Consider the following 19,141-nt stretch of genomic DNA (forward strand, 5'->3'; position numbering starts at 1 on the left):
CGGGTTATGTTTTTTTTTTTTCTTTTGCATTTCCACTCGTTTCTAGAGGAAAAGGGTCCTATTAATTCAGAGCTTATGTCGGGAGACATGAGCATTGACCAAATATTATTCATGAGCATTGACCAAATAATATTCCCACCTAGATATCAAATTCGGTATTTTCTGGATTGCGTCCTTAACTGGAGCTCATTTACCTATGAAGCACGGACACCTCTAGGAGTAGGCGTGTCGCGGTGTCCGACACTTGTATGACACTCGTACGACACGTGTCGGAAAAGTCAAACAAGTGTCGGAAAAGTCAGACAAGTGTCCCCTAAAAAAATAGTTTTTTTCTTTGCTTTGACACTCTTTTAATCAGTGTCCGACACTCGTATGACACTCATACCACATATTTCCGACAACTAAGACAAATATTTCAAACAAAAATTTGTTTTATTTCTTTGCTTCAACACATATTTATATATTTTTTGGACAAATCTCACACACATCTAAAAGAGTTAGACATGTATTGAACCAATGTTATCAATAAAGAATTTCAGACATTAATTTTGATCAATATATGGATAAATGAAACTCAAATATTAGCTTATATATAGCGGTGTCGGTGTCCTATGTTTTCAACATTATCGGTGTCGGAGTGTCCGTGTCGTGTCGTGTCCCGGTGTCCGTGTCGGAGTCTGTGCTTCATAGTCCTTTACCACTGGCCCAAGTATTTGGTTTAAAATTCTTTATTTTTTCACGGACTCAGTATAGGGATCACCGGAGACCGGTTTGAGAGTCTTGGCGAGGTTGAACCGTCTTTAGGTGCGGACAGAGCCCCTTGCAAGGGATCTCCGAAGACCGGTTTGAGAGCCTTGGCGAGGTTGAACCGGCTTTAGGTGCGGACAAAGCCCCTTGCAAGAGATCACCGGAGACCGGTTTGAGAGCTTTCGCGAGGTTGAACCGGCTTGTCTTCCTACTATTCATAGTGGTGTTACATAAGTTTTTAGGCCAAGTGTTTATACTTGCACTACCCGGCCGTTACCGATTACATATGTTTTACATTTTATTCGAATCCCACCTAGTTTTTTAGACTAATACGAGTAAGGTATTTCCCGCCCACATAGGGGAAAAGGACGACGTCCTATACCTCTTTTAGTGAATCTGAATGAGACTTTTTACAAATAGCAAAAACATGAACTCTCTTTATACAACAATGTTAGGACTAATTTTGAAGCATAAATCTGCGTCTTGCCCAACTTTGTGTCAAATTCTTTCTCTAATGAAGTGAAACGGCTTGTCAACTTGTCTTTTTTCAACTTCCGAGTTGTTCAATTCTAACTTTTGAAAGTTTTGACACCTTTTAGACTCTTCAAGTAATCTTTCGAATTCGGGATACCTGTACAATCCCCCAAGCGAGAAGTCTAAGAAGCATGTGAAACATGTTGAAGCGCTTCGAACAGAAACTATCCCGGTCCTAATTTCTTTTGACCGTAATGTTCGTTGTCCTCTTTCTCATGTACAATTTTTATGAATTTAGAAAAATATGAGGGGCCTCCCGTCCGTGCAAGGGCAAGGCGCGACATTGCTTAAAGTTAGCTCTAGGTAGTAGTATTTACAAACGGCCGAGTTTATTGCTCGTCTTTTTACAACAATAAATATTGTAATATATAAATTTCTAACTGTTCGGACATTATTTGTGGTGTGCTCAACCTTGTGCATCGAGTTAGTTCGCCGGGTCCACTTGCCTTTTAGCTCGTCCAGTCATGGTACATAATGAGTTAGATTTAGCTCATAATCAATATTAGAACTTTACCTAAAATATTCTGCTTTTCAAGAGTAAGAAAAGCCTGTATAACCGTCTGCATAAATTTCAAACCATTGGCTTCGCACAGACAATTCTTTATGCCAAGAAGGAAAATTACCCCCTTCGTAGCTTATAGGCTCACTCTTATTTGTTGAGCTGGCTGGTGGTATTCCTGTTAGTTTTGCAATATTTTTTCGATAATGTCAGTAGCACATGCAAATAAGTACAGCCCATCATAGCCATTGACTTGTACTCTTCTCACATTTTATGTGCTATCGAAATACCTGCATTTTCTTGAACAAAATGATACTATATGGCAGCATATATAAGAGTATTGCCAAATAATTACACTCATGAGAAACAAATGGCACAAGGGTATTAGCATTAGAATGCTATGCAGTGGCTAAAGAATCCAAATTGTACATGATGTTTGTTTCTTTGTTTTTGGAGTTACTTAAAATTCAGTGGACATCCTTATTGATCTTCAATTCTGAAGTACCTTTAATCTAATTACAAAGCTCCTCTAAAGTGAGTTATCCAACATTAACAGTTGATAACATCTCCAAACAGTAGGCAAGGGATAACATCTCCGCTTCGATTTCCAACTGATTTTCCTTAACCGTTTCTCGTATCTGCATAAGAAATAGAGACACAGGCAGCGGGTCTTAATTGGAATCAGCGGGTCTTAATTGGAATTCCAAGCTTTGAGATTCACTTTCTCGCATATCAGCCACTCTGGGTGTTGAAGAAATGCTAATGCCGGAAACTCGAAGTTTAGCTATTGTCATCTCTTTACACCTTGATGTTGATTCGATCGATCCATATATGGTGTCTGTCATATCCGCATAAAAACAACATAATATAATTGGATTTCGTCGGAATCAGTATATAATAGTCTCAATCAGATGCATTTGTTTAATAGAAATTAAACGTATGAGCATAAAGTGATAAAGACGACTTTGTTAATTTTCTTTTTTAACATCCGAGTTCACTACAACGTTTAAGGGCTTTAAAAGCGTTTTTTTGGGCTTTAAGAGCGCTGGCAAAGTCAGCGCTGCCGTAGGCTACGAGAGCGCTCTCGTAGCCCCCCTATAGCAGCACTTTTTTTTTCAGAAAAACACTCTCGTATCTCTCATATAGCAGCGCTTTTTCCAGAAAAGCGCTCTCGTAGCCCCCCTCTAGCAGTGCTTTTTCCAGAAAAGCGCTTTCGTAGCCTCCTCTATAAGAGCGTTTTTTCCAAAAGCGCTTTCTTAGGTTGCGCTTTTTTTATTTTTTGTTTTTTTTAATCTTAGGCAGCGCTTTTAGTTATAAAGCGCTTTAGTAGGTGCCCCTTCAAGAGCGTTTTTTAAAAGCGTTGTCGTAGCTAAATGCAGTATTTTAAAGTGCAACCTGTAATTTAAGCCTCCCATTTCAATCTGTAATTTATATTTATTTTCAACCTGTAATATATTTTCGACCATAGGTAGGACAATATATATATATATACACTAATATAATGTCATTATAATCCAAAATTCTATATATACATCATTATAGTTCAATTCACATGTAACTAACTCATGTCAAACAAACTAAATCAGTAACATCAACAATATTATACTTCAAATATTGGCAACAGTATGAACAAAGTTAGTAACCACCAAGACCATAATATTATACTTCAAAAGTTTGATCGTTTCTCGGCCTGGTCCTGCAATGTATGAACAGAACAACACGGTCAATTAAAGGCTCCAACATCTATACTTCAAATTTTCCAAGAAAACAAATTGTCATTCAGTAACATCAACAATATTATTAGCAACAATTTCATGTGATTTGCAACTCAATCCATCAATTCAGTCTCAAATCAAACTATCAGCACCACTTAACAACAACAAAAACAAACATGATTCATATAACAACGTCATCATCGTCAACTAATATTAAGCAAAATGAACCAACATCCACCAAAGAAACTCAAACACAAAGTCATTATCAAAATAATGTATTCATAAAACTGTTCACACAATAATGTATTCATACCTATATGAATAGTTGCTGAATATAAAATTGACATAATTCCTCTTTGATTTCTTCCAACTTAAGTCTCGTGTAAGAAGCAGCATAGAAGGCATCAAAGTACTACATAACAAAAAAATAATATGAATGATTTAGTTAAATGTAATAAATTATAAGAAATTATCTTAAGTTATAAATCCATACCGTGATTGGAATCTCTAATTGATTCGTTTGAACGATTTCTTTCATAAACCTCAAAATTATGTATCCGCAATCTGAACTGTTTCGTTGTTGCGGACACTACATAGAAAAACAAATAAGATTTTTTAGTTGTCTTGTTTTATCAAGTAGCATAAATATTATAAGCAAAATTGTGAAAATTAATGTACCTGCACTTTGATCCAAGTAATGTTGTTTGATTTAGTCCGGGATACCTGTGCGTCTCTTTGACTTCGAAACACTACTATTGATCTAACAAAAATATAAAAGCATATATTTAGATCAATCTCACAAATAATTAGATATATAAATATACACGAATATTTAAAACGATCCCACTTACGTATTAATCATTAACTTCATAGCCGGATAATTGGTCCACTCACCATCTACTGAATTCAGATAATATACCACTTCTCTTATAGGGTTGATAGCAAGCAACAACCAGTGTGCTCTATAAATTAAAACAAAAACAAAAGAAACAAAGATTAGATGAACCAAGAATGAGAAACTAACCCTACTGGTCGGGTATTATACGCCCAAAGAAACAGACTTTCTGTATTGCCGGTGGACAGGAATCTATCGACTAAGTGCTGCCTAACTGATTCCGGTTCCGTAGCAATTGTCATTCTCCTGCAATGGGCGGAAGACACGAAACAGAATCTGTTTGACAATGCAGTCCCGCGCAACACTTTGTCATACAACAACCTTAAATAAACACATAATAAATATTAGATTATTTTCATTGAAATGTGTAAATAAATTGTTCAACTAATTAAATAATATATCAGATGAGTGAATATTACCGGATGTATGAGTGGATATTACCGACGCCTAGTTGGTCGTGCGAAAAAATCTCATGCATGTCTTCTATTGCAATATTGTTCAGGAATTCAATACCAAAGACATCTTCATCCATATTAATTTCACGGAAAGCACCATCCGTTAAATCTGACATATCAACAAGTGTTCCTAGCGCCGTCCGGTATCGAGGCACAAAAGCACCACCTTTTTTTGCCCTGGCTTCGGAGGACCCTTTTCCTTGGGTGGTACGCTACGAACTTGTTGCGTCACTTGTTGTGACCCCCGAGCAGGTGCCTAAAAATCATATAACTTAGGTAAATTATAAAATCATGCATTTTTAGATTCAGATTATATATTAACACTTTAAATGTACCTCTTTTAGTGATGCAACGAACTCCTCCTCCAATAAAATCTCTTTACCCTTAATTACGGGTTTTGTAGGAGCAGTCTAAAATTAAAATGTAAAAAATAATTAACGTAACGGTTCAGAATTGACATTAGAAAACTAAATGATTCGTAATGGTTTTCAATATACCTCATCACCAATGATAATGAGCTCCGAGGGCCGTGCAACAAATGACCCTATTGCATCTCGCAACAATGTTGTCTTTTATGTACTTGAATGTTGCTTTTTTGCTTCTAGCGATCATGGACGAAACACCAAGGTACTTATCCATACCTAACACTTGTTGAACTCCTAATGTTGCAGACAACGCGGCTTTAACATCAGCCCCAACATTTCTGCTACAAAATAGTTCAGATTTTTGCAAGTTGATAGTCTGAACAGAAGCTTCTTCATAGGTGGCTAAAATATTCTTCATCATAGATGCTTCATTAGGTGCATCTTTGAAGAAAAGAAAACAATCATCAGCATAAAGAAGATGGGATATGATAGGGGCGTTCTTGAAAATTTTAATGCCATGAATATCTCCCTTTGCTTCTTCCTGTTTTATAAGTGATGTGAGACCTTTAGAACATAGGATAAATAAATATGGAGATAAGGGGTCCCCTTGCCGCAACCCCCTGCCAGAGACTATAGGACCAACCATGTTACCATTCAAATTCACCGAATAGTCAACCGTTTCCACACACATCATAATCCATCCTACCCACTTTTGACTGAAACCCGGGGTGATAAGGACATCCCTAAGATAATCCCAATCAATCTTGCCTTAAGCTTTACTGATATCAAGGTTTAGATCTATCTCACCAATCTTATCCTTTGTTTTAGTCTTCATATGATGTACCACCTCAATGACTGCCATAGCATTATCCAGAATTGATCTTCCAGAGACGAAAGTCGATTGGTTATCTGAGATGCATTTGAATAATACTTTCTTTAGGCAATTTACAAGGACTTTGGCAATCACCTTATACAGAATGTTGCACAAAGCTACCAGTCTCTAGTCTTTCACAGAATTTTGCGCCTCTCCTTTCGGAATGAGTGTAATGTTGGTCATATTTAGACTTGGCAGAAAAACACCGTTATCTAACCACGAGCAGCTAACCGTAAAGATTTCCACCCCACAAGTATCCCAGAAGTACTGTTTATAAAATTTAGGATTGTAGCCATCTGGACCAGGACTTTTGTCAGATTTCATGGACTAAATCGCTTCTTTAAATTCCTCGAGAACAAAAGGCTCTGTCAACAAATTATTATCTTCAGCGGAGATGGAAGTTTTTAGAGCATGCAGTACTGTATCACGAGAACTTAGCTTCTTCTGGAACAGGTCGGAAAAATAATCGCGTTATGAGAAAATACACATAAATATCATTATTAAAAATTAAATTGTAGACCAATAGCGTATATTCATCTAACTCAATTAACAAATATCAATTCACCAACTTTATCCACTTATGAATGAGAATTGACCGAGTAAAATTGGGTTTTATTAAACTTTAAGTCTTTTCTATTAAATAATTCAAAACTTATACCTTATATATAGTGTACTCATATCTTTATTTTTAAGTTTGAGTTTCACCCGTTAACCTATTTAAAAATTTATTTCATTTAAATATATATATATATATATATAAATAAATAATTCAACAAATATTTAAATAGACTAAAAAAATTTAAAATCAAATAAGGTTAAAATACTTATTTCAACAACTGATCTTTTCCCGTAACATAAATTTTTGTGAGATTATTAATTTAGGAGAACATATGAAAATAATTTATGACGTTATTCTTAAACAAATTTCAGCTTATTTTCATAAATTTTTTAAAATATTTAAGCTTTATTTTTATATTTTAATTTAAAGTAAAAAATATAATTTAATAATAATATATTTATTTATATTTTTAAAATAGACTAAACTGTTATGTTTAAAATACACGTATTTGAGCTGTGGGTTATTCTTTTTAACTAAATAGAATTTTTAAAAGTCTAAGTCATTTTTAATTTAAAAAATAATTCGTATGCAATAAATTGTTATTAGTAATTAATTTAGATTATTTTAAATCATGTCTAAATTGTCTCTTATTTTGAAAATGTGAACACTTCAATGATTGACCCTTACATAATCATTTTTTATTTGTTATAGTTAAGGATAATTAAAAGACTTCAATTTAGTCTTAGCAAATTCTATTTTTGCATGTGGAAAATTACCTAATCTTAGGTAAACTTAGAAAGAACTCAAAGTAGCATTTCTATTATCTAACATCTAAGATGAGCATGATGGTTTACAATTGAGAATAACTTTAACCATTTTGAGACAATTTTTTTTAGGAAAATGCAATCAACATAGTTTTCATTTTTAGCCAAAAGAATAATGATACTACTAGTCTATAATACATTTTCTTACTCTGAAAGGAGACATAATTTGTTAGAGGAATGTAAGATATTTAGTGATATATATTATTATATGGTACTGATTATAATAAATAGGGAAATGCTAACGAGTGCCCCAGGGACACTCTTTAAGAATTTAAAAAGGTATGTTTTTGTTTTGAAGTACTTGTATTTAATGTATTAGAAATTGAAATAATTGACTTTTTTAAGAAATAAATAGTATGTTTTTGTTTGAATATACTTGTATTTAATGATTTGGAAGTTGAATAATTGATTTATTTAAAGAGCGTTTTCTATATTTAGAATCCTTAAAGAGTGCCTCTGGGGTACTCGTTAGCATGACCCTAATAAATATTACTACCTCTGGTCCTTAATATAAGAAGAAATCTACTTTTTAGGTTCATTGAATAATTAATGTATCTGGATTATATATAGTTCAGATACATTAATTCCTCAATGAATCTAAAAGTAGATTTTTTCTTATATTAAAGACCGGAGGGAGTATCCTGCTTGCATAGTTGAGCACAAGAGGGCTTTATTTTCTGATCTATGAAAAAGTGAATGAATCTATACATCTGTCTGCCTAGTTATTTATAGACACAATCATCTAATCATGGAGATATTGGATAGACTAATTATAAATCCTATAAACTACAGTACACATCAGCGGGATTTGACTCACTAATGGTTTATCTATTTTGGGAAACTATACCATAAAATAAGTTATGCTCTATCGGTGTAGTTCTTGCTGGAACAAAACCGGGATCAGTTATGCTCAATTGTCCAGGCCATTTGCATTGAAGCCAACAAGAAAAAGACTGCACCAAAAGAGATGGATGTATGTCCAAAAACTGAGTTTAGTTTGATTATTTTTCCTTGTGGCCATTCAATTTCAATAGGATTCATGTCTTGTTTCTTTAATTAAAAATTTTCTGGATTACTTTTATATTCATATATTTCATGGTTTATCTACAGAAAAAGAGAGAAGCGGATAATCTTCAATCACATATTTTCCTAAACTTGTGTCTTCAATTGCATTTCAATGTTCTTCAATCACAGCTCTTTATGACGTCCTGTACAACTACTACTAAGTTTTCCCTGCTCACCGATTCTATCGCTCGTGTGTGATTTCTTACAAAATATATATATATATATATATATATATATATATATATATATATATATATATATATATATATATATATATATATATATATATATACCAGATACATTAATTATTTAATGAATCTAAAAAATAAATTTCTCTTATAATATGAAATTATAATATGAAATAGAGGGAGTAATATGTTAGAGGAATGTAAGATATTTAGTGATATATCATTATTTGTATTGAATATAATAATTATTATCTTGCTGGCATAGTTGAACACAAGAGGGCTTTATTTTCCCATCTTAATCTTAATCTTAATCTTAATATCTTAATATATATAAATCTAAGGTTGTCATGATGGCAACCCTAGCCATATGTCACCTTGGTAGTATCTCTAAACCAAATTTACCACATGCCACATCAATAATAAATCTAAACAAAAATTATAATTTTGACTTTTATTAATTTAACTCTATATAAAAAATAAAATAAATAAATATAATAATCGTAATAATAATATAATATGAAATCACAAATAATAATAACAATTATATAAATATGTAATATATAATATCTAAATATATAAAACATTTGAGAAATAACTTATTTATGTAAAAATAAATTTTTCTTAAATTATATTAAAAACTCTAAATAACTTTTATATAATTAATTTATAATAGAGAAAAAATAAAAATATATATATAAATACGATTTTAATTTATTTGCGGCAAATAAATATATTAAATAAATTTTTCTTAAATTATATTAAAAACTGTAAATAACTTTGATAATTTTTTTCTATTATGATCACAAAAATTTTCTAATTTTTCTGTTTTAAATAATTTGAATAATGTTCTTTTTTCAGGTATTGCATAAAATAATTTAAATAATTTGAATAATTTTCTAATTTTTTCTGTTTTGGTTTTAATTAAAAAAATAAAAAATAAATTTTATTTTAATAATCACTAAAATTATAACTAGTAATGATATGTAAGTATAAAATAAAATAAAATTTCATTTTAATAATTATTAAATTTTAACTAATACACTTTAATGATGAGTTTATCTTTAATATTTTTTAATATTATTAGTTTATAAAAAAATCAAATTATTTTTATGAATTTCTAAATTTGAATATTTTATTTTACAAAAATTTGTCTTATGTGTATGCTGTGTTTATTTCTTTAAGAAATTGGATTAAAATATCTCACTAAAATATTATATTGTATAGGATTTGTATCATGGTAACTCATCTTTTTATTTTCCTTTTTTCTTTTATTTGGTATGGTAGATTTTCCACCATTAAAAAAACTCTACGTAGTTTTTCTATTATTTAAATTTCAAAATTTAATACAAATGATAATAATTTTAATATAAAAGGTAGTATATTATAAAAAATTTAAATAATTAAAAAAATAAAATGTTTGATCGATAGCAAACTTGATATTTTTTTTTAAAGTATTTTTCAATATTGCTTTGGCAAACTAGATATTTTCTTTTTTAATATTGCTTTGGCAAATTTGATATTTTCTATTTTAAGTATTCTTCAATGTTGCTTTGGCAAACTTGATATTTTCTTTTAAGTGTTTTTCAATGTTGTTTGAGTAAACTGGTAATATTGAACTATTAAATATATAGGAGATGTGATAGTGAAAAAATTAAGTATATAGGAAGGTTGGATCTTGATGATTACCATTGTATTCTTTATTTTTTTTGAATTAGTATATTTTTCCTTGATTTAAAAATAAAATATTGAACTATTAATATTTTTATACCTATTTGTAATTATATGGTTATCATGTTTTGAATATTATTAGAAAATAAAATAAAAAGCAAGTGATGTAAAACAACACAAAATTCACGTATTTAGTAGTAAAATTATAATTTATCAAAATTATGAATTTTCTTAAAAGAATAATCATATTTTGACGTAATTTTTTTTTATAAATATATTATAATAAAAACCATGCAACATACAATTTAATGAGCATCATAGTTTTTCAATTCGAAAATACTCGTGCATCGCACGAGTCGACAATCTAGTATATGAAAAAAGTGAATGATACTATCCATTTGTCTACCAAGTTATTTATAGACACAATCATCTAATCATGGAGACATTGGATATACTAAGTATAATGCCTACAAATCCACTAAACATCAATGGGATTTGACTCACTAATGCAGGGATTGAGGTTAGTTAACTCTTTTGTTGGACTTTAGGCTACACATACAAGAGGGGGTGAATTGTGTGGTTTGCAAAAATATGATTTTGAAAACTTTAAAAAATACTTCGAGAATGAAATCAGAATTTGAAAAATATTTATCTATGTTTAAGCAATACAAAAGAAGTATTGAAATAAAGTGCGAAAATTAAAGAGTTTAAAGGAAGAAGAAAAACACGGAGAATTATAAAGGTTCGCTCAAATCAAAAGGACCTACTACTCTCCTCAAGAACTGATTTTGAGGGTTTCCATTAAGTACTTGAGAGCTTTGAGTAGGTGAAGCTCACAAACCTCCTTATACTATGAAATGGTGATTGTCTTATAACCATAATAGTACAAGATGGGTGATATAATCGTTTTCGTCTTCTCCATTGAAATGTTGAGACTAAAGTGACCAAGCTTTCTTTCTAATGGTAGAATGAAGCAGTAACACTTCTCTGCACAAAATATTTGATTACAATTTGGTTTAACAGAATAAGAAAATAACCTATTAAGATTTTAACATGCTGATCTTCTAACAAATGGTTTTATACGGGCTAACCGTGAACCTTATGGTAAGTTCATCAATATTGAAGAATTTCATCCTTTGGTTGAACAAGGCTTTATAATAGCTTTCAGGAAAGTTCAACCATATTAACGATTTTCAATCAATCTAAATATTAGGAACTGATCACACAATCCCCAACCAATTTTTTTAACTAGTTTAACTTCCAACCCCATATTTTTATCCCTAAATGAATTGTGTTCACCCAAGATGCATAAACAACATTTTGGAAAAACTGATACAATGTTATCCATCCAGAATTATATAATCGATTAGTTCTATTCAAAAAGTATTTTTTTAGCTTTTTAAATGTTCTCATCTATTTCTATGCAACTTTTATATATACTTATCAAGGTTTATTCTTTTCAAAACATTTTATAAAAAAAAATTTAAGCGTGTGTGAATGTGTATGCGCGCGGCTATAGCCATCTAATTTTTTACAGAAAGACTTTTGTGTTTACAAAAGTTCCACTCACTTACTAAATTGGGATACTTTTGCTAAGCATGTGTCTAATGTATTAATAATGTTGACACTTGCTTGAGATCTCCTGAGACTTTTGATAATCATTTTGTTTTGCCTTTGTCCGAGCAGCCTTTATCTGAAAACTTCATCAATCCTTTGTCATACTCGTGGCTTACATCTTTAACTACTTAAGTGCATTGGTTGAGTTTCATAATGGTTGTGACATTATTATGTCGAGTGTTATCCTTTCTGATATTTTACAGTTGACATCATATTAATGTTATCTTTCTTTACAATTGTCATCATCAAAACAATAACCTATTACCTGCAAAACAAAGTTTCACATTCTCCCCTTTTTTGATGATGACTACGTATCTCTCATGGGAGGTGATAAAAGAAATAAAGTAGCATATTTTTGAGTGATGTCACTCCCCCTGAGTTAGATAGAGTATAAACCATCCTCTTGAGAGTATACTTCTCTCTTTTTTCGAAATCAAAAAGGAGGGTAAAAGATGAAAATGTGTACTAAAATATCATGGTAAATCAATGTAGTAATATCAAACATCCCAACAATTATAAATGTATGACATGCTCACAAAATATCAAGAGCATGTAGTAATGAGATATATTTATGTATGGAAAAGATCTTGTTATATAAGGAATCATAGAAGATATTTTTCTTTGATGAGAAAATATGTTTAGTCATGATATAAAAATTTGTCATATACATGTAATGCAATCACTTTTCAAAGTGATAACATGTCATAATGCATAGAAAATCTTTAGCAGGCATATCATAGACAACATCATGGAATAATATCACAAAGCATGTATATATCACAAAGAATGTTTGTTGTACTCCAAAATTTTCCCGCACTTTTCAAGCTATTCTAAATTATTTTTAAAATTGGATTTTATAAAATCTTAGGTTCATTTACAGTGATATCCAGAATTTTATAAATGTTAAATTTAAAGTCTATTTTAAAATATAATAGTTTACTCTTAAATTATTTATATTTTAATAAATAGAAAAATCTTTGTCTATGCTTCATATACTTTTAATTGACTTTTTATTTCATATAAATAACATAACACAATTGGTAAGAAGGAAAGGCTTGCAAACAGTAGGTCACGGGTATGAATCCTGCTTGGTTGGATTATTTTCTTATTTAGGATTGATTTTAACCTAATTTCAGTCAATAAATTGTCCACCCTTTCATCAACAATCTCTACACAGACACTCTTTTTTTAATGTATTTTTAGAAAAACTCAATTTTACTGTATTTTTATAAAACCCCCGATTTAACTGTATTTTAGGAAAAACAAAATTTTAAAAAAAAAAGCTTGATTTTAATGTATTTTCAAGAAACTTGATTTTACTGTAATTTTAAAAAAACTCGATCTTACTATAATTTTAAAAAACTTGATTTTACTGTATTTTCAAAAAACCTAATTTTAATGTATTTTAAAAAAAAACATGATTTTAATGTATTTTTAGAAAGACTAGATTTTACTGTAATTAGAAAAACAATTCTACTGTATTTTTAGAAAAACTCAATTTTATTGTATTTTTTATCAACTCAATTTTTCAATATTTTTAAAATATTTGATTTTATTGTAATTTCAAAAACTTGATTTTACTGTATTTTAGGAAAAAACCAATTCTAAAAAAGGAGTTTTTCTAAAAAACAATAAAATAAAGTTTTTTCCCAATTACGATAGAATCGTGTTTCTCCTAAAATACAGTAAAATCATGTTTTTTTTAAATACATTAAAATTATGTTTTTTGAAAATACAGTAAAATCAAGTTTTTATTGAGAATATAGTAAGATTGAGTTTTTTGAAAATACTATAAAATCTTCATTTTTGAAAATACAGTAAAAATTGAGTTTTTCCTAAAATACAGCTAAATTGAGTTTTTGAAAATACAGTAAAATCGATTTTTTTGAAAATACTGTAAAATCAAGATTTCCAAAATTATAGTAAAATCAAGATTAACCACAATATTTCTTCGTTGTTAGTAGGGTCACAACAATGTGCTATGTTATGTTTGTGCTTTTTGTTCCGGTTTGGAATCACCATTATACTCTGGATTTGTTAAAGGCAAAGTTGGAAAAGCGAAACCCTTGGAAATTTCCCTAAGATGAAGGCCGTTAATAACTTCCCCATATTGATGACAACATAATTTTGTATTTTGTCATTTATGCGTTATCAAATAACAACAAAATTCATCATATTTGAATAAGAACTTTCTATTCAATATACAAAAATAATATTAGATAAAAATCTAGGAAATTTTACCGAATTTTTCAAATATTTATGATTTTTTACCATATTTTTAAAATTAAATAACATATGAGTTTTGCCAAATTTTGATTTGGTTCGATATGAATCACTAGTTAAAAAAAATCGATCCAATACAATTGAATTTCATGAACATTAATTTGATCGATGTTTGGATATCAAAACTACAAATTATAATGTCTTATAAACACTACAGAAAAAAAGGTCTTCTGCCACGACCAGAAAACCGAGGCTATATGCAAAATAACTGTGGCGTAACGCTGAGGCCACGGTTTGGCCACGGAAATCCAGCTGTGGAGTATTCGGCCGTGGCCTAAAGTAAAGTCCACGGTTTTTTGGTATAGACCACGCCTTTTTTACAACCGTGACTTTTTTAGGCCACGGTTTAGGTAGCTTGATTAAGGTCGCGGTTTGTATTTGCCATGACTTCAAAACTGTGGCTATATGGTAAAGCCACGGTTTCATTTTAACGTTTACGACACAGTATTAGTTCAAGATATAGCAACGGTTTGGTTATGACCACCTATTTAAAACCGTTGTTATATGTTATGCTTTCTAAACCATTTATCTAGCCACGGTTTATTTGTATCATTACATAAATATGTCATTTAATATATATATATATATATATATATATATATATATATATATATATATATATATAGAATTATATATATATATAATTCTATATATATATATATATCATTGTGTGTAGTCATAAATAGAAAACAAAAAATGAAGTTGTAAAATAAAGTATATAAGACACATTGTATAATTACATTCATAATAACTATTGTCATAATTTCATAACAATTATGAAATGTTCCTTGTTAGAATTTTGATTTCTAAATGTATGATGAGACTTTACAATAATCAGCTCCACTCATATTACAATTATAGGAAGGATAACTAATTGCTAGAAATCCATGACCTGCCGAACAATTCCAGGTTACAAAAACATCAAGAGATAAACCCATACCCCCCTCTAAAAAAACTTTCACAACACATAATGTAGAAATCACCTTGTCGTCCTTTGTAATGAACTCGTGGGACACCATGACTACCACCTAATACACTACATACAAACAAACAAACAAAAACATGACTTTAGTTACATACAACTGTAATAAATCTACTGAACCTTGAAAGGAAAAAAATTAGTGCACACTCACTTGTAAACCTGCCACTCATAATGAGGTCCATAATTACACCCTTTACTACTTTTATGCTCAAACTTTAGAGCCACATGCAAATTATTTATAACACAAACAATGTGAAAAAATGAAGAACCTCAATTCAAACCCCAATTACATGCACACACACTAAGATCTAGTCTAAGAACACCTTATTAAAAATAAAGCACCAATCATCTCTATTTTATCTACCATTTGTTTATTACAACCAATTCAAAAGGCAGAAAGGTAATAATATACTTTTTATAAAAACAAGCATGAGTATGCATCATACCAAAAAGAAAGCACTCATATTTGACTCTAGCAATCCTGCAACTACTCGTCTTAAATGAGCTTTGAATCTGCATAAAAATTTCAGTAACCAAAATTTAAAATTTCTCTTGTTCTTTCTCCAAGGCATGTCTTGAAATCTTAAGCTCAAGAGTACTTATTGAAGTAGTAGTTTAATACTAGTAGGTAACAGGAACCATATTTGAAGTTTCATGAACATAACCAAAAAGTCTTAAATAGAAACGCTACTAATAAAGTAGTTTCAAAGCAAGACTAGAAAAGCTATGAAATTCAATTTATACATACACGTGTATGATGAATTTGAGGGAGGACCCGCCACTAAACCGAATGTGCAAGCTGACACGATTTATGAGGTGTTGAGCATCCTTATTTTACAATTGTTATATACTTCATCATATTTTCTTGTAGCACATAAATAATCAATCACAAAGACACCATATTTGTGACTTTATTTTTTTTTAAATTCATGAACCTAAAATTCTCTATCCTCTACAGGTTGAACTTGCTTTCATTTATTTCACTAAAACACTAACTAACACAAATGACTTTATGCACAATGTAAGAAGACACAGAAGAGTTGATTCACATTCGAATTAACATAATAACAAATTTAATTTTCCAGGAACTTACCATCACCAAAAGTTTCTCCATAAAAACATGTGTTTTCTTTAATACTTCAAGTAAAGCAAGAGATAATGCAATATGGTAATTCTCGAGAAACTAAGATTCAGAACTCTTTTCAACTTTTACCAAAGTTGAAAAAAACTGCACTTATTTTGTAACTTTATGAACCAAAGCTTAACATTAATACAGAGCCACATGGGAAAGCTTGAAGCTTGGGATCAAAACCATGTAAATGGAAAATATAGCTAAAATTATTATTATATGACATTAATATATTATGACTTCAATGGGAATGTTATTCTTCCCTGGTTACAAAATTACTAGTGTCTCAATTCTCACAGGTTCTTTGAAACAAGTATCCAAAAACCCTATAAAAGAATGTTTAGAAATGGTTGATTAGTGGACTAACCTTCATGCTTGCTGCTTGAATGTTGGACTCAGTTAAAGTTACAGCGAGCTCTTCAACCAGACGATGAAAGCTCTAAGATATCTTCACTAAGTCCATTCAATAAATCCATATCTTCACAGTCGTCCTGAAGATCTAGATCAGATAAAAGGATACCCACAAATTAAAAAATGTAATCAGTCTCAGTTCGGACTCCGGTAAAACAATACAAGATCTATTATCATTCAATTATTCATTATAAATCATAACACTCAAGTTACAAACTGAATAGAGTACTAAATAAACTACTCATTATTCCATAAATCAGAACATGTAAATTGAATACCAGGAGTACCAATTGTCGCAGAAAAATCAATAGCAGGGTTGTGACTCAAATCAACAGCAGTAGTAAAACCAGCATGATCATGAAGATATTGAACTTCAATCTACATGAAACAAAATACACAATCATCAAAACTCCAAAATTATAAAATCCTATGATTATTTTTCAAATACGAAATCCAATCTCATATACAAAACAATCCTCTGTACCTTGCCGGATTTGTAATCAGGTAATCGAATAAAAGCAACGGATTTAGCAGAAGTCACGAAATCTGTGAGAGTAAATATCGTCAACACCTGAAGAACATGTACATATACATATTACAACATTACAACACAACTAAGCAAAGTAGAAAAATATATATAACTTAACTTAAAATCAACAAAATCGAAAATCACACTCAAAAATCGCACTCGAAAATCGAGAGAGTATGTACATTTGATTCAGTATCAACTTTGAAATGAAGAGATTTGTTATTGTGCTTAATTTGAGCAGCAATATCTCCGGAGAAAGTCCTCTACTCTTCAATGAGGTTGAATTCAAATCCTGAAATCATGATAATCAATAATAAATCTCAATAGAAATTGCAAATAAACTAAGAAAATTGCAAAGCACCACCGAAGATGTAATATTAACATATACAAACAGGTAGTAGCATAATCAGACTAAATCTAATGAAAAAACTTGTATGATTTTGTTAGTTAACCGACATCTCTATCATCAGTATTTGCATATTAGTCATTCATACTTGATACAATACAACTCTAGTAGTAGTTCAAATATAATCCAAGACAAAAACAGAACAGAGCCAACCAAATTACCTGATAGGCAGAAACAATTCTTTGATCCCTTTCTGGACCTGCCTCAAGCTCTACAGCTTCTTTCTTCTCCCTAAGTCTCCTGCAACTAACATTAAAATACAGCCATTACATGAATAGAAAAGTTCAGCAACTCACATTAAAATATATAAGTGTTTGATTCCGATGCTAGAACATGTTTACATGAAAAAACCATGGCATAATGAAAGCTATTACTAGGCACACCATCAAGAAATTACAATACGGCTGTGCTCGCCAGCATCCACCAAACCTGCGCGATGAGTTACCCCTGTTGTCCATGAATCTTCTATCATTCCACTCTTCCATAACTATGTTAGTAGTAACACCCGAGACATTTTTTGCAGTCTCGCCACATATTTCACATAATCTGTTAAAGAAAAAGAAATGCACCTAATGAACAATCGATTTGATGATATCGACAACCAAGAATCTTCACCAGGACAATCACAAGGGCATGGTTTCAAATAATATGAACAAACATGAACATGACAATCAAATGCAATAATTTGCTGATGCAAAACTATCATAATTGATCTATAAATTGAAATTGGCCAGAAATATATATACCTTCTTCCCTTTAGCTTGAACCACACTTCAACACAATAAACATGAGCAATGTCGAGCTCCTCTTTACACACGCAACCAAGTTGAATAAAATCTCCACTCGTAGCGCTCGCACTTTCGACAATTGCTGCATCTGACGCAGGTCCAAAAGCCAGATGACAAATCCTACAAATCCTCTCACCTTGTGAATTCTCAGAAAACCCTTTGTGACTACTTCACTTCATATCAATCACGCACGAATCTTTCTCGATTCCAGACACCCCTTTCGGCGATTTCTTGAAAACAAAATCTGTTATTTCAAATACATGGATGGATAAAACAAAATCTAATGAAGCTAATCGCTAACAAGGTACCTGAACTTGACCAAGGTTTATACCAATAGATATGAAAGAACCCTCCTTGGTCCACTGGACAAAATAAACACCATCATAAGGCCCCAAGTCACAAAGCTTAGTCACCTGAAAGCCACACAAGATTCAAGTAAAAGGCGGAGAAGGGATAGATTTGTACGCAGAGAAAAGAGAAAGGTGAAGGTTGGGGAGAAGAATCGTACACGGGAGATGGCGCGCTACCCAATCCCTTAGTTCTCTCTACAGTGCGACTTTCTTCTTCTCGAACCCTATTCTGCTTACAACTAGGGTTTCGTTTTCCCT

General features: G+C 30.9%; 1 long non-coding RNA gene across 1 annotated transcript; it reads right to left on the minus strand.

Annotated features, from left to right (window-relative positions):
• Window positions 1-14,987: 14,987 nt before the first annotated feature.
• LOC131644087 (uncharacterized) lies at window positions 14,988-17,978 on the minus strand. Its single transcript, XR_009296362.1, has 7 exons — window positions 17,907-17,978; window positions 17,522-17,631; window positions 17,295-17,381; window positions 17,089-17,188; window positions 16,767-16,898; window positions 15,272-15,783; window positions 14,988-15,180 (listed from the first exon to the last, which is right to left on the minus strand). It is a non-coding gene; the product is annotated as an uncharacterized LOC131644087 (long non-coding RNA).
• Between the last annotated feature and the right edge of the window lie 1,163 nt (window positions 17,979-19,141).

This window comes from Vicia villosa, linkage group LG1 (genome assembly GCF_029867415.1).
Source record: "Vicia villosa cultivar HV-30 ecotype Madison, WI linkage group LG1, Vvil1.0, whole genome shotgun sequence".
Classification (NCBI taxonomy): domain Eukaryota; kingdom Viridiplantae; phylum Streptophyta; class Magnoliopsida; order Fabales; family Fabaceae; genus Vicia; species Vicia villosa.